Source organism: Manihot esculenta, chromosome 4 (assembly GCF_001659605.2).
Source record: "Manihot esculenta cultivar AM560-2 chromosome 4, M.esculenta_v8, whole genome shotgun sequence".
Taxonomy (NCBI): domain Eukaryota; kingdom Viridiplantae; phylum Streptophyta; class Magnoliopsida; order Malpighiales; family Euphorbiaceae; genus Manihot; species Manihot esculenta.
In genome coordinates, this window is record NC_035164.2 from 1,737,217 (window position 1) to 1,754,196 (window position 16,980).

Below are 16,980 nucleotides of genomic sequence, written 5' to 3' on the forward strand. Positions count from 1 at the left end.
ATGTTAAAATCGGAAATCCCTTTCTCTAATTAGATTTTTTATAATTATAATTCTTAGATATTTTAATTAATTTTATTTAAATTTTATATTACATATTAATAAACTAAAAAGTCATAAGTAGTATTCATAAGATTAATGAAGTTTATTTAATATATACTCATTAAATGTTATAAAGTGTGCATATATATAATATTTCATAAATATAGATATTTATTAATTTTGATTTAAATATTAATGAATTAAATAATTATATATTAATAAGATTAATATATAAATTATTTTTTTTGTTATAGAAATTAAAAATTTATTTATCAACTAATGGTAATAATAATTTATTGAAGCCTTTTAATTTGTTTTTGTTGTTGAACCACTAAAACAGAATCTCTAATCTTGAGATCTTTTGAAGCAAAAAGGTCTCCAAAGACACCCAGCTCTGGAAGTTCAATCCATTCAGATAAACCAATTGTGTGAGTGGATTTAATCTCAAATCTTCTTCCTAATACTAAAAGATCATAAAGATTTGCAAACGAATGAATGATTAACACAGTTTCAGGTCCATCATGAACCTCGTACTTCTTGTAAACTATTGATTCATCCATTTCTTTCGAGCTCTCCAACATCCCATTGATAATATGTACAATTATACAACTTTAATATTATAAAATATTTAGATATTGAATTTGATTTCATTTAAAATAGATTAATTTGTTTAAATTTTATTATTTTGATAGGATCGAAGAATAATAAAGAAAAAATTCAATTTGGAATCCACATTCTGATATAAAAAGTGGTCACAGCCAAATTCATAAAAGGATATTCTTGATAAACTGTGTTATGAACTGCGTTATGGGCACAAACATACTTGATGAACAGAGCCAGTTTTAAATTCGGGAATCAAACAAATAACTCTTATCTGCCATTTACCAAGCGATACTCAATTTTGATTTTAACTATTTATATTTAGGTTAAGACTATTAGTACTATAAAAAGGATGCATTTTGATGTATTTGAGATCTCATCTTATCTTTCATCTCCTATTTTTAATTATGAACTTGTGTGGTTAAATTCTTCTTTTCAGTTAAATGATAATTAAAAGTTTCAGTTAAATCGGTTATGAAATTTATGTGATTTTATAGTTTTCTCAATTATTGGTATTTATATTATTCATATGTTTATTGCTTAATATCATTTTGTGCATTTGTTGCATTAAGGCACCATTGCTCGATTGATAGAATTGTAGATTGCTATTCAGTTAATTAAATTCGTAATTGTTTAATTAAATTGAAATAAGTAGTGAATTAGGTTGGGTAAGCTCTTTATAAGGAATAATATAATTTAACTTACATGAATCGGGTGTCTCGCATTTGTTAGTTAGAATAAGGTCCATTAACTTTTTAATGCAATAATTGGATTAAATTTTAGAAGCGTCTTATGTGCTTATCCAAAAGTTAAAACTAGTTAACCAGCGTCTCTTAACTAGTTTAAAATTAAGAAAGGATTGGATACCTGAAACGTTTTCGATATCTATAACTGGTTTATTAATTAAATTGAGATTATTTTATATATATGATCAACCAATACAAATTCTCATCTTAATTCTCTCTCTTAAATTTAAATTGATTCTTCTTTTAGATTAATTTTATTTATTTATCTACATTCAATATTCTCCTATTTTATTTTATTTTAATTCATTCGATAAAATTAATCTATTTAAAAGTCTACCGTTATCACAAATTTTATTCGTGTGGAGAAATTTACTTTCGGTGGTAATTACCCATTGTCCATAAATTTATCCTCTGACGATGATGTTTCATTTTTGTTGTTTTTAGCAACGAAATGGATCACAGTGAGGCTGTGTTTGAGCTTTTCGCCATGCGTTTAGCTAAACTCAATGCTTCAAGATCATCGCTGCCTCCAGAGAAGATCATACACATAGAAACAACTGATACAACTGATGTTCTAATGCTTCTCTGCCCGTACCTGCCACGGTCGAAAAAGATTCCGACAGAGCAAGGAGCTTTTGCAGGAACCTTACAGTTTAGAGCCCTTAAGGTTTGATCTTCAGATTCAATGGTTCCATGAATAGACCATGTTCGATGGAGAGGGACTAGTATAAGAGGAGTGAGTCTATCAAGAGCAAGAGTGCATATGTCTTCATGCATTAACTTGGATGAAGATATTGCTGTAAATGTCTGCACTGAGACAGTGTTCCATTTTGTCTGTTCATAGAGATTAAAAGCATATATGACTTGTTGAGATGAAGAGATAGAAATTGGCTTCTGTTTTGGGTGAGAGATTAGAACTGGGGTTGATCTTCCAACTAACTTGATGAGATGAAGAACAGAAACACTGATGGGGCTCTCCTTTGTCGGATTGCAGACATCAATTAGTTTTACGACAGAATCTACATTGTCAGGTCTATGAATGCCAGAGAGAACTCGTAGCTCAGAGTTTGGCTTTCAACTCATTATGTTCCTGGATTGATAGCCTGCGTATTTCCTTGAAGGATCATAGAGCCATTTCACAAGAATTGGCACAATCGTTGCATTGCATAAAATGGAGAAAGCTGTAAGGGCAAAAAGGTGTCAAGCATGTAAGCAATTTGACTGCATTAATCATTAAAATGGCAGCAATGAATCTTTTTAACTTGGTGATTTGAGAGATACTAAGCCATAGATATGCTCTCATCATGGATGTAGTAACCTGAAGATTCAAAAGCACACCTATACAAAAAGGTGTAAACTTTTCCACCAATGCAGATCCTAGAGGAGCTCCAGCAGGTACGGCTAAACCAAATATAAAAGGACCCAAGAATTGGATCTGATCCACAAAATAGAAATAAACTTCAGAAGCAAAAGCTAGTGCAACAATGGTGTTAATGAACGAAGTATTGATGGGTTTCCTCTCAGGAGTCCTTCTGATTACCCAGAACATTGCAGGCCGGAGAATAAACACTAGAACTAAAAGATAGACAAGCAATGGCACTGTATTTTCAATGGAGGAATACAAGTTAGAGCTCTTAACCAAGGATAACAATATCGTGCACAAATTTCCCAAAACGTCGGCAACTAATGCTGAAGAAAGCCCTAGTCGACCAAATTCTGAGTTTGTGATGTTGGGCTGATTATCAACGAGGTAAGCAATAACTGGGAAGCTGGTGAAGGATTGTATTACCATGGCACGTACATTTGAAATATGTTCACTTTCTTCTTGAAAATCATATCTATATAAGCTTTTGTAAAGCATAATGAATACCAAAGTACTATGCGTTCAATATTGATTTAAAATTTGCACATGATTAACGATTAGTCTAATCTAATCTTTGTTAATTGTTTTCTATTTAGATTTTTTAGTTTCCATTTCTTTGTTTGTTATTGAGTTAAACTATGTTTATTGTGGTGGCATTATCTTTTTATTACTATTATTGATATTTTATTAGTTTATTTATAATATCTATTTAAAAGGTACTGAGTCATTAAGTTAGTATGGCAGTGTAATCATAATACAGAGTAAATTAAACTGTCAGTTATATTGTAATCTCTGAATAAAGTTATCAGTTTCTAAATTTAGTTTGCTAGTTTCAGTTAGTTATATTTTTTAACTATCTAGTATATTATCTAATTTCAATGTGTCTAAATTTAGATAACTAATTTTATCCTCTGTTTTCTTCGATTGTCAATCCTCTTTCCCCAACAAAAGTGGTATCAGAGCCAAATTCGTTCAGAACATTGGGCATTAACTCATGACATCAAACGGCAATGTTATGAGTATTTCTCAATCGGCAATTCCTATTTTCAAAGGTGAAAACTTTAAATTCTGGAGTATCAAGATGAGAACTCTGTTTAAGTCTCAAGATTTGTGGGACTTAGTTGAGAAATGATATCCTAACCTAGATGAAGAGATCAGGTTAAAGGAAAATAAAAAGAAGGATTCTAAAGCATTTTTCTTTATTCAACAAGCTATGCACGAATCAGTTTTTTCAAAAATTACAACAACAATTACTGCTAAAAATGCTTGGACAACCTTACAGATGGCGTACCAAGGCACTTCTAAGGTAATCACAATTAAACTTCAATCCCCTTATCGTGATTTTAAAATCTTGCAAATGAATAGTAGAGAGACAGTGCAAGATTTTCTCTCAAGAGTAGCTGCAATTGTTAATCAAATGAGGTCCTATAGAGAAGAAATCTCATATTAAACTGTTATTGCAAAGGTGTTAAGGAGTTTAACTCTAAAGTTTGATTATGTTGTGGCAGCCATTGAAGAGTCTAAAGACTTAGCCACATATTCATTTGATGAATTGATGGGATTCTTGCTGTAATACCCGGCTAGATTCCGGTATCAGAATTCCTATCGTCCGGTGGAATCTCGGATATCGGAAACCTCAAGAAGGGTATAATCATGTTTTTATAAAATGTTTTTATGTATTTTATGATTTTAAGTAAGAAAGAAATTGAGTTTTGAATGAAAAAGACCATAGAGGGAAATCCAGGTTCGACCGCCGAACCTCATGTTCAGCCGCCGAACATGGTGGAGTTTTGGAGTCACCTTTGGCTTCCGAAGGTGGCCTGGCCAGCCACCTATAAAAGGCCCCATGGCCGAAAATGGGCGAGTTTTCTCCCCTATTTTCGGTCAACGGTGAGTCCATGCCCTCTCATGGTTGGTTTTGATGATTTTCCTCAAATCTTTCAAGTTTTAACGAGTTTTAACTTGGTTTTTAAAGTTTTTGGAGCTAAGATCAAGATTTGAAGCTTGGAGACCTTGAAGCTCTCTTCCTCCATTTCTCCAAGTTTAGGTCGCCTCCTCTCTCGATCTTCAAGAGGTAAGAGTAGATCTTTAGCTTATTCCATGTTTTAAACAAGTTTTATGAGGGGCTATGGGGTAGAAATGCATGTTTAGGTTAGTTGATTGTTGTTAGGGTTAATGTTGAGTTTATGGGTAATGTATGTTGTATGTGTATATGCTTTGTGTTGTTGTTGGGGTTTAGGATAGTTTGAGACCCCTATATGCTTGTTTGCTTGTATATGCATGTTGTGGAATAGCTAAATGCATGTTTGAAAGGTTTGGGAGGCAAAATGTGCATAAGGGCTGAGTTCTGCCACTTCTGGAAGAACTCAGGTTCGACAGCCGAAGGACTTTCGGCCACCGAACCTGCCTGTGGTGGCATGTTTTGGCTGCCGAACCCTGCCCCTGAAAGTTGGACTTTCGGCTCTGGATGGGACTTTCGGCCGCCGAAAGTGCCCTGTTCAGCCTTCCCTTGCATGTTTTCTATGATTATTTTAAGGTGTTTTAGGGGGTTTTTGGGGGGATGTTTAGAGTCATTGTAATACCCGGCTAGAGTCCGGCATCGAAATTCTACTTTCCGGTGGAACCCAGGATGTCAGAATCCGCTAGAAGGGTAAAATTTATGGTTTTGTAAAGGATTTTAGTATGTTTTAATGTTTTAAGTATAAAAGGAAATGAGTTTGTGAAAGAAAAGAGCCAAGGAAGAAATTCAAGGTTCGGCCACCGAAGGGGAGTTTCGGCTGCCAAACATGCATGAGTTTTGGTTTCACGTTAGGCCGCCGAAGGTGGTCTGGCCAGCCACCTATAGAAGGCCCTAGGTCGGTGAATGGATAAGATTTTCTTTCCATTCACAGACAGAGGTGAGACCATGATCTTTCTTGGGTGATTTTCATGTTTTCTTCAAATCTTGCAAAGTTTTGATGGGTTTTAGGTTGTTTTGAAGCTTTTGAGCAAATCAACCAAAAGTTTTGAAGTTGGAGACTTTGAGGGAGAGTTTCTCCATATCTCCACGTTGGGATCGTTTCTCTTCTTGTTTGTAAACGGTAAGTGATTGGGTACGTTTGCATGAAGCAGAACAAGTTTCTGCCTTACTGGAGAATCCAGTTTCAGCCGCCGAAAGAAGGTTTGGCCGCCGAACATGCTAAGGAGGTGGTTTCGGCTGCCTAAGTTTGCCCAAGCTTGCCCCCGAAAGTTTGGACTTTCGGCTCTGGAGGAGGGTTTCGACCGCCGAAGGTGCCGCCGAAGGTTAGGAACTTTCGTCTCTGGAGAGGACTTTCGGCAGCCGAAGTGCCGCCGAAAGTGCTTGAGGTTCGGCTCTGGAAGGGACTTTCGACCGCCGAACCTACCGCCGAAAGTGCCCTGTCCAGCCTTCTTTTGCATGTTTTTCTTGATTCTTTGAGGATTTTTAGGGGGGTTTTGGGGAGTTTTCTAGAGTTGTTCTTGAGTTAGTTTGGGCCCTCATTTGAGTCCATCTGTGTAGGAACAGACCAGAGGAACCAAAGAGGTCAGCAGTGAGCACTGCTTCAGAGTCAGCTCAGAGTTAGCCAGAGGTGAGTGGAACTAAACTTAAGGTTTTAAATTGAGAAATTAAATGCTTTGAGCATGTTCCATGCATCATGATATGTAATAGGTTGAGTGCACTAGAATACACTAATGTGACGCATTGCATTATTCTATGCTTGTACGGATCAGACATAATTGTGGATTCACTAGCCCTCCGAGTAAAGTCCTGAGGAGCCCTGAGAGAGCCGGGCACAGAGCACCATAGGGTGCGTAGAGAAGTCCTGAGTAGCTCCTTCGCAGGTCGGGCATAGAATAGAGGGAATTTTGAATCTGTCCATCTGAGATGGGTGATTTACTTGTGATGTGATGCATTCCATGTGAGCATGTTTTATTAACATGTTTTTATTGTTCTACTCACTGGGCTAGTATAGCTCATCTGTAACGACCCGGAAACCGGAACCCCTCAGTAACGGTCCGAACCATCACTGGCACTAGGATCCAGATCGGCTTAAGGCCGCCGGGACCCGTAGTAAGCCGACTATACTCTCTGTGTACCTGATAAATCCCAGACATGATACAAATAGACTCAACAATCCTGTAAAACTCTGTAGGCTTAACTGCTGCTACTCAGATATGTTAATCTGAAATGGCCCTCAGGGCCTATACCAGGGACTACTATCTGTTGTGGGTCATGGAAATGAAACCCTTTTAATCTGTAACACATTCCACTGGTATCTCATCGAAGCCATACATTAAGCCTAACTCACACATTTCTCATCAAGAAACGTAAAACAGGATTCATGTACAGGGGATTAAGCATACATCACGCAACAGTAAAAACACTAGGGAAAGCACAAGTCTAACCGTATATGACAGATCTATACATTACATGACCAGTAATCTTTTAATTACAAATTACATCATGTCCACTACACTATTACAGCATACATTCACGCACAACTTCCTCTGTACTCTTGCTGACTTTGATTTCCCATAGCTATCTCAGGACCTGCAAAACTGGGGTTAAGGGAGTGGGATGAGCTCTAGAGCCCAGTGAGGAGGAACAATAAAAACAGTTCATTCATTACATGCTTTCATGAAATGCATCATATCACAAACATATCATCTCAAGGATGAACTTGTCACCAATAGCCCTCAACTACATGTGATAATCTGACCAACTGTGCCAGGGAGACGATGTCATCACCTGGTCTACTCTTATCTCTGCTCTGATATCATAACGTGACCAACTGTGCCAGGGAGACGATGTCATCACCTGGTCTACTCTTATCTCTGATTTGACAGCCCAGCTGTCTCACTCATAGTACCAGGAGCGACCTGGACTATCCAGGGGCGACCTGGTATGGCTATCTCATGCCATAACTCTGTATCTGCTCTCTGTCAAGGGCTAAGGATCATCCAACATTCATCCACAGGAACAACAACATATGCAATGCATCATATTCGTGAATTCTAATGCAACACAACCTAAGATATAACATGGCAATGTATGATGCATGGAGCATGCTAGAATCGTGTCATTTCTCACAATAAAATAGTTAGTTTAGTTCCACTCACCTGTAGCCACTGCTTGGCTAACTCTGAGCTACCTCTACCTCTGAAACAGCTACGACGACTGCTAAACACCTCGGTTCCTCGGGTCCAATCCTACAATGGAGGACGCAAATGAGGCACCAAACATACTCTATACAACTGAAAAACAACTCCCCAAAACCCCTCTAAACCTCTGAAACGAATCACCTAACTTATGCAAAAGAAGGCTGGACAGGACACTTTCGGCGGCAGGTTCGGCGGCCGAATGTCCTCGCCAGAGACGAAACTCGCCTACTTTCGGCGGCCGAATCTCCTCTTTCGGCGGCCGAAGCCTTCGGAGGCAAGGTTCGGGGGCCAAACCATACTCCAGAGACGAAAGTCTCTAACCTTCGGCAGCACCTTCGGCGGCCGAACCTCCCCTCCAGAGACGAAAGTCCAATCCTTCGGGGGCAGGTTGAGGCAGCCGAAACCACTTCCTCAACACCTTCGGCGGCCGAACCCTTCTTCGGCGGCCGAAACTGGGTTCTCCAGTTAGGCAGAACCTAGCTCACCTCATGCACAACTTCCCCCAAACCTCACTCACCATGCATCCCAACACACATAACAAGCATATACTCAAAGATATGCACAAAGGGGTCCAAAACTACCTATCACCCCAACAAAACAACACACATAACACATATGCAAGCTTCCATGCAAAAACCCTCAAAAACATGCTTAACCCTAATCATGCAAACTCTACCCATAAACCACCATAAAACCTTCAGAAAACATGATAAAAGCCAAGGATCAACACTTACCTCTTGAAGAACAAAGGCTGGTGAGATCCAAACTCAAAGATATGGAGATTCAAGCTCCAAAAGACTCCAATCTCCAAAACTCTTCAAACCAACATAAACTCACTTAAAACTTGTTTAACTTTAAAGGATTTTGAAGAAAACCATGAAGATCATCCAAGGGGACCAAAACTCACCTCTGGTCGTGAAAAGGAAGTCAAACTTATCCCTTTCACCGACTGGGGGTGCAGATATAGGCGACTGACCGCCTCAGCTTCGGCAGCCGAAACTGCATGCGAAACCATGCAACGTTCGGGGGCCGAACATGAACTTCGGAAGCCGAACTTCAAGCACTTTCGGCGGCCGAACATTAGCTTCGGGGGCCGAACCTGCATTAGGATCCCTTGGTCTGTTCACTTAAAAACACATTCCCTTTCCTTTCAAAACCATAAAACACTTAAAACCATTTTAGAAAACCTGCACTCTTACCCTTCTAGACAACTCCGACATCAAGAATCCACCGGACGGTAGGAATTCCGATGCCTGAACTAGCCGGGTATTACATTCTTCCCTCCTTAAAAACATTCGTCCTCGAATGTTAAACCAACAACACGAAACATACAGGGAAACAAGAAGAAAGCCTAACATCGTTCTCTACGAAAAGACACAGATACCCCTGGAGTAAAACTCCCGGGTTGGCTATACTGTCTGACTTTGCCGACCCTTAACTGCTTAATCTGTGTCCACACTCTACCTGGATTACTGATCACTCCTGTCTGTACATAGTCCACTTGACTCTCTTTGCTACCTACTGACTTCCCTTTCTCTTTACCTTGTCTCAGTTCTATGCACACTACTCTGGTTACACTTACCTTTGCTTCTCTGTATTTACCCGATCAGAGGAGCAACAGCTCTCAAGAAAGGCTAGATGACGTGATTATAGCTTTCTCTATGGTGACACATCACGAGTCACACAGACATGCCCCAAAACCGAACTCAGATTACAGAACGTGGCCTCTATGCCGTGTTCTCTTATCTACAATACTTCGTAGATACTGGGCATGCTTCTCTATGTTTCTGAACTTTTCTACGCTTTTGCTGCGCACTCTGATCCTTGCCCGCCTTTCTTCTTCTTTTCTATCCTGACCTGTTCTCTTTTAATCCTTTGATTGACACTGGACTAGCGCTTTAGCTCTTTAGCTCGTCTCTCTAGGATAAACTGCTACGCGACTTTTCCCTGAGGGCAGCTAACATCTCATCTGCCTGTCCCAGTAAATCGTTGAGCAGTGTTACCCCTTACCTCTGGTTTACTCATCGAGTACACTGACCTTTCTCTCTTATTCGCAACATCTAGTTCCCACCCACCTCTTAGATCTATCGTGGAGGCTAATCAATTCCAACTAGCGGTCTCCACCAATCTGCGTGGGAACACCTATCCTTGGTAGTGACCTTGTGCACCTGTTCACAGTTGTGACAAAATCTCAAGGTTCATCTTTCGGTTCTCACAATGATACTGGACCATTCCAACCTCACATAGTCTGTCATCTGCACCATACTTTCCCCAGGTGAACTAGGCTTGGGTGTTTGGATAACTGGGGCTACTGACGTTGGAGGAGGTGCAACATGCTCTAGGTTAGGGTTTACTGACCCTGGGTAACCAAAGACGGGGGGAAACATGGTATACTGTGGATATAACAGTGGCTATGGCGGGTAAAAGGAAGGATAGGGCATAAAGGTGAGGAAACTCTGATGTACCTCTCATCGGGTACTCTGCCCCCCACTGGTAGGGTGGATACTGAGGTGAAACAAACCTCGAGGCCTGAGTGCCTCTTTGGGACTCACCCATATCTCCTCCCAACCTACTTCTACTACCGCTATCATCTCTACTCTGCTCATCCTCCTCTCCTTCTCTCCGATACCCTGACATACTACTCTGAACAACTCCCCTTCTACTCTCATCAACAGACCTGCTAGGGTCCCTTGATGTACCTTCTCTGCTTATACTATCTGATGTTGCCCTTTGCAGAACGGGGAGATGAGCATCCATGTCCTCATCCTCCGGCGGAGCTCCTGTCAATCTAACAGATCGACGAGTTCCTCTCATCCTGCCTCTGAAAAGCACAACATCACACACAATATCATCAAATGATCCATGTGAAAACACATGAATCCGCAACACATATAAAACATATCATTAAACATGCAACTCATCATGGCATTTCACATCAGCATGCAAGACAGGACTCCACATCCTATCCTAGTGGACATGATTTTAACTTATTGTGCTTTCCCTCCTATACAAGACTACACCTCTTTCCGATGTGGGAATCTAATCCTTGAGCATCTTCGCTCAACACACCGTACTCGAACGATCTAAAACTCTGACATCTTAACCTCTTTCCGATGTGAGATATCTCTGATCCCTGAGTACTGACTCAGCACATCGTACTCTAGAGGCCCTATGCTCTGATACCAATCTGTAACGACCCGGAAACCGGAACCCCTCAGTAACGGTCCGAACCATCACTGGCACTAGGATCCAGATCGGCTTAAGGCCGCCGGGACCCGTAGTAAGCCGACTATACTCTCTGTGTACCTGATAAATCCCAGACATGATACAAATAGACTCAACAATCCTGTAAAACTCTGTAGGCTTAACTGCTGCTACTCAGATATGTTAATCTGAAATGGCCCTCAGGGCCTATACCAGGGACTACTATCTGTTGTGGGTCATGGAAATGAAACCCTTTTAATCTGTAACACATTCCACTGGTATCTCATCGAAGCCATACATTAAGCCTAACTCACACATTTCTCATCAAGAAACGTAAAACAGGATTCATGTACAGGGGATTAAGCATACATCACGCAACAGTAAAAACACTAGGGAAAGCACAAGTCTAACCGTATATGACAGATCTATACATTACATGACCAGTAATCTTTTAATTACAAATTACATCATGTCCACTACACTATTACAGCATACATTCACGCACAACTTCCTCTGTACTCTTGCTGACTTTGATTTCCCATAGCTATCTCAGGACCTGCAAAACTGGGGTTAAGGGAGTGGGATGAGCTCTAGAGCCCAGTGAGGAGGAACAATAAAAACAGTTCATTCATTACATGCTTTCATGAAATGCATCATATCACAAACATATCATCTCAAGGATGAACTTGTCACCAATAGCCCTCAACTACATGTGATAATCTGACCAACTGTGCCAGGGAGACGATGTCATCACCTGGTCTACTCTTATCTCTGCTCTGATATCATAACGTGACCAACTGTGCCAGGGAGACGATGTCATCACCTGGTCTACTCTTATCTCTGATTTGACAGCCCAGCTGTCTCACTCATAGTACCAGGAGCGACCTGGACTATCCAGGGGCGACCTGGTATGGCTATCTCATGCCATAACTCTGTATCTGCTCTCTGTCAAGGGCTAAGGATCATCCAACATTCATCCACAGGAACAACAACATATGCAATGCATCATATTCGTGAATTCTAATGCAACACAACCTAAGATATAACATGGCAATGTATGATGCATGGAGCATGCTAGAATCGTGTCATTTCTCACAATAAAATAGTTAGTTTAGTTCCACTCACCTGTAGCCACTGCTTGGCTAACTCTGAGCTACCTCTACCTCTGAAACAGCTACGACGACTGCTAAACACCTCGGTTCCTCGGGTCCAATCCTACAATGGAGGACGCAAATGAGGCACCAAACATACTCTATACAACTGAAAAACAACTCCCCAAAACCCCTCTAAACCTCTGAAACGAATCACCTAACTTATGCAAAAGAAGGCTGGACAGGACACTTTCGGCGGCAGGTTCGGCGGCCGAATGTCCTCGCCAGAGACGAAACTCGCCTACTTTCGGCGGCCGAATCTCCTCTTTCGGCGGCCGAAGCCTTCGGAGGCAAGGTTCGGGGGCCAAACCATACTCCAGAGACGAAAGTCTCTAACCTTCGGCAGCACCTTCGGCGGCCGAACCTCCCCTCCAGAGACGAAAGTCCAATCCTTCGGGGGCAGGTTGAGGCAGCCGAAACCACTTCCTCAACACCTTCGGCGGCCGAACCCTTCTTCGGCGGCCGAAACTGGGTTCTCCAGTTAGGCAGAACCTAGCTCACCTCATGCACAACTTCCCCCAAACCTCACTCACCATGCATCCCAACACACATAACAAGCATATACTCAAAGATATGCACAAAGGGGTCCAAAACTACCTATCACCCCAACAAAACAACACACATAACACATATGCAAGCTTCCATGCAAAAACCCTCAAAAACATGCTTAACCCTAATCATGCAAACTCTACCCATAAACCACCATAAAACCTTCAGAAAACATGATAAAAGCCAAGGATCAACACTTACCTCTTGAAGAACAAAGGCTGGTGAGATCCAAACTCAAAGATATGGAGATTCAAGCTCCAAAAGACTCCAATCTCCAAAACTCTTCAAACCAACATAAACTCACTTAAAACTTGTTTAACTTTAAAGGATTTTGAAGAAAACCATGAAGATCATCCAAGGGGACCAAAACTCACCTCTGGTCGTGAAAAGGAAGTCAAACTTATCCCTTTCACCGACTGGGGGTGCAGATATAGGCGACTGACCGCCTCAGCTTCGGCAGCCGAAACTGCATGCGAAACCATGCAACGTTCGGGGGCCGAACATGAACTTCGGAAGCCGAACTTCAAGCACTTTCGGCGGCCGAACATTAGCTTCGGGGGCCGAACCTGCATTAGGATCCCTTGGTCTGTTCACTTAAAAACACATTCCCTTTCCTTTCAAAACCATAAAACACTTAAAACCATTTTAGAAAACCTGCACTCTTACCCTTCTAGACAACTCCGACATCAAGAATCCACCGGACGGTAGGAATTCCGATGCCTGAACTAGCCGGGTATTACATCATCCTTCTCCTTTAACCCCAGTCTTGCAGGATCAGAGTCAGAGGGAAGTCAGCAGGGTACAGGACGAGTAAAGAATTTTGTAATAGCATAGTGTGGACATGTAATATTGTAAAGAAATGGTTTTGTATTGTATAGTGTAGAGTATTGTGCTTGACCCATGTTGTAAAATCCTTTTTGTATACATGGTCTATTTATGTGCTGTGAATGTTTTTATCAGTATGTGAAAAACCAGGCTTAACAGAGTATGAGTTGAACCCATCTAGAGCAAGCTCTAGTAAGGGGTTTTATAGTACAGAGATAGTGCATGCACAGGTTGAGCCTTGGTTCAGAGAATCAGTTTTATGTTTTTACAGAAAATGTATGATCATGTATGAGATTTTACAGGTACACAGAGAGTATAGCAGGCTTGCTACGGGTCCCGGCGACCTTAAGTCGACCTGGATCCTAGCGCCGGTAGCGGTCCGATTTTCGAGTCGTTACAGTCATGTTAGTCTATGTTTGGTCCCTCATTTGAGTCCACCTGTGTAGGTTCGGACCTGAGGAACCGAGGACCTCAGCAGTGAGATAGTTGCTTCAGAGTCTTTTCAGAGTCAGCCTGAGGTGAGTAGAACTGTACTATGTTTTTTTAAATTAATGGAAGTTTTAGCATGATTCATGCATCATGAATGCCATGAGATATGTTAGGCTTGCTACGGGTCCCGGCGACCTTAAGTCGATCTGGATCCTAGCGCCGGTAGCGGTCTGGTTTCTGGATCGTTAGACTTGCAATCTTATGAAGCGAGATTATGCAGTCAGATGAAAAGAACGAAGAGAAAGTCTTTCATGTAAAAGGTGAAGCAGCTGGTAGAAGACGTGAAAAATGAGGATACAGAGGCAGAGAAAGTCGTGGCAGAAACGATCGTGGTAGAGACGATGGGCAAAGAAATAAGCAGCATGAACAAAGAATAGATGATCAAGGAACTAGGAGAAGCAGTATTCTATGCTATTACTGCAAAAAAAAATATGGGCATGTAAAAGCAGATTGCTAGAAATAAAATCAACAAGCTAATTATGCAGAAGAGTAAGAGGAGACCAAGCTGTTCATGGCTTATGAAAACAATAGAATAACTTCAGGTGATATTTAATTCTTAGATAGTGGATACTCTAATTATATAACCGATATACAGTCATTGTTTAAAGAGTTTGATGAGTCATACAAGTTGACAATAAAGTTTAATAATGATAAACAAATGCAAGTTGAAGGCAAAGGCACCGTAATAATTAAAAATAGCAACGATAATGTAAAGTTCATGTATAATGTCTATTTTATTTCAAGTTTAATATAAAATTTGTTGAGTATTGGGTAATTCATGGATCGTGGATATTCTATTTTATTTGATGTTGAATTATATGAAATTAAAAATAAAAAAAATCAGATAAAATTATAGTTATTATTTTCATATGTAAAAATAAGTTATTTTTTCTTGAAATCTTTAGTGTTGAGAATTATACGAATATATATATGTAAAAGGTCTCTGGTCGTTAACTAAAAAATAATTAATTTTTAAATTACTTAAAATAGAGTTACTAAATTTATTTGAAGAATATATTTATCGAAAACGGTATAAAACATTATTTTCTATTAGAAGTCGATAAGAGCAACCGAATCTTTTGAGTTTATGAATGCTGAATTGTGTGGTCCATGAAAATGGAGTCAGGATCTATATACAAATTATTTTAACATTTAAAATATATACAAGTGAAGGGAAATTAAATTATATTTTTCTACTTGTGGTTAATTTGGACTTATATCAATTATTTATTATTGTATTCTCAACATAGTGCACCATCATTTGATTAATATATTAACTAAAAAATTAATATATATCTTAATATGATATAATTTATTTTATAAGAAAAAAATACAAATAAAACTTTATAAAATCATACATAATTTTAATTTTTTAAAGTAAATATTTTTTAAATAAAAAATTATTTATTATTATAAAAAAATAATTAAAAAATTAATTAAATTAAATTATTGAAACAAATTTTATTCCAAATAGAGGAATTATATATTTAGATTAAATTCGATAATCGAAACAACTTAAAAGGAAAATTCCATAATAATAATAATATTTAAAATAATATTTAATGTTTTAACCGTGTTCGAGAAAATAGATTATCCAAAAAAAATCTACCACATAACTAATTTCTTAAAATAATTATATGGTTAAAATTAATATTTTAACTATTAATTTTATTTATTAGCCATTATATTTGACTTTAACAACGACAATAATATAGCTTTAATTATTGAATTAAATAGGCTAAGCAAACTAATTAAGTTTAATAAATAGTAAAAAATCAAATGTAGTAATAAAAAAATCAATCAATTAATTAAATTTGCAACTCATTACTTATTTGATTTAAAATGCTAACCAATCTAATATCATAAAATATATTTTTATATATTAATTACACTGTTTAATTGATATATAAAAATATATTATATTACTAATATAAAATCTAATCATATATAATTACATATATCTTTTAATTAAAATTATATAATTAATAGCTATATATAAAATAATATGATATTTTTACTAATATATATTAATATTAATATTATTATTTTGATATTAATTATTTATTATTTTAAAATAAATATAAAAATATTTTAATTTTATGTACAATCACAATAATTGAGTTAAAATTAAAAAATTAAAATTTAAATATAGTAAAGTCAAGATACGGAAAGTTTAATTCTGACGAAACTGGGTAGCTCTATTATACAGACGGAACTCGTCGTACACATCACATGGCTTAGCCTGTGAGCTCCATAAAGTATTCTTAATTTTCTATGATAAAGAATTTTATCTTTGAAATAAATATAATATTGATTTAAAATTATATTTTCAGATTTTTTGAGTTCTTCTTAATATTCTTTTTTTTATTGTGAAGATTTATGTGTTTGAAGTAAAACTAAAATTGATATATTTTAATATATTATTTATAATAAAAAAGTTTAGAAAAACTTAATTTATTTTTTTATTTATTAAAAAGGAATCTAATTCTTTTTATATAATCATTTTATATACAACATAAGATATTAATTATTAATTATATGGAATTTATATATAATTATAATAAAACTATTGTAGAATTTCTCAAATTTTAAATATTCATGCTTATTGCAGAATATATATATTTTTTAATTTAAGAAAATTGCTATATATATACAAAGCTTTATGAAATAATTAAAATAGTAATTTACAATATCCTAAATATTCTTACATCTTAGTGGGCCTTTCTTTTCTAATTGAACATATTAGAAGGCTAGACAAGCGGACGCGGCTGTGCTTGGGAAGAAACTGAATCCCACATCGAAATATAACAAGATAGTTACACATTTTATCAAGACAATAAGCACTCCGCTTGAT

The 16,980-nt window shown here is 38.0% G+C and overlaps 1 pseudogene; it reads right to left on the bottom strand.

The window, feature by feature from the left end:
* Nucleotides 1-332: 332 nt before the first annotated feature.
* LOC110613629 lies at nt 333-16,950 on the bottom strand (annotated as a pseudogene).
* Between the last annotated feature and the right edge of the window lie 30 nt (nt 16,951-16,980).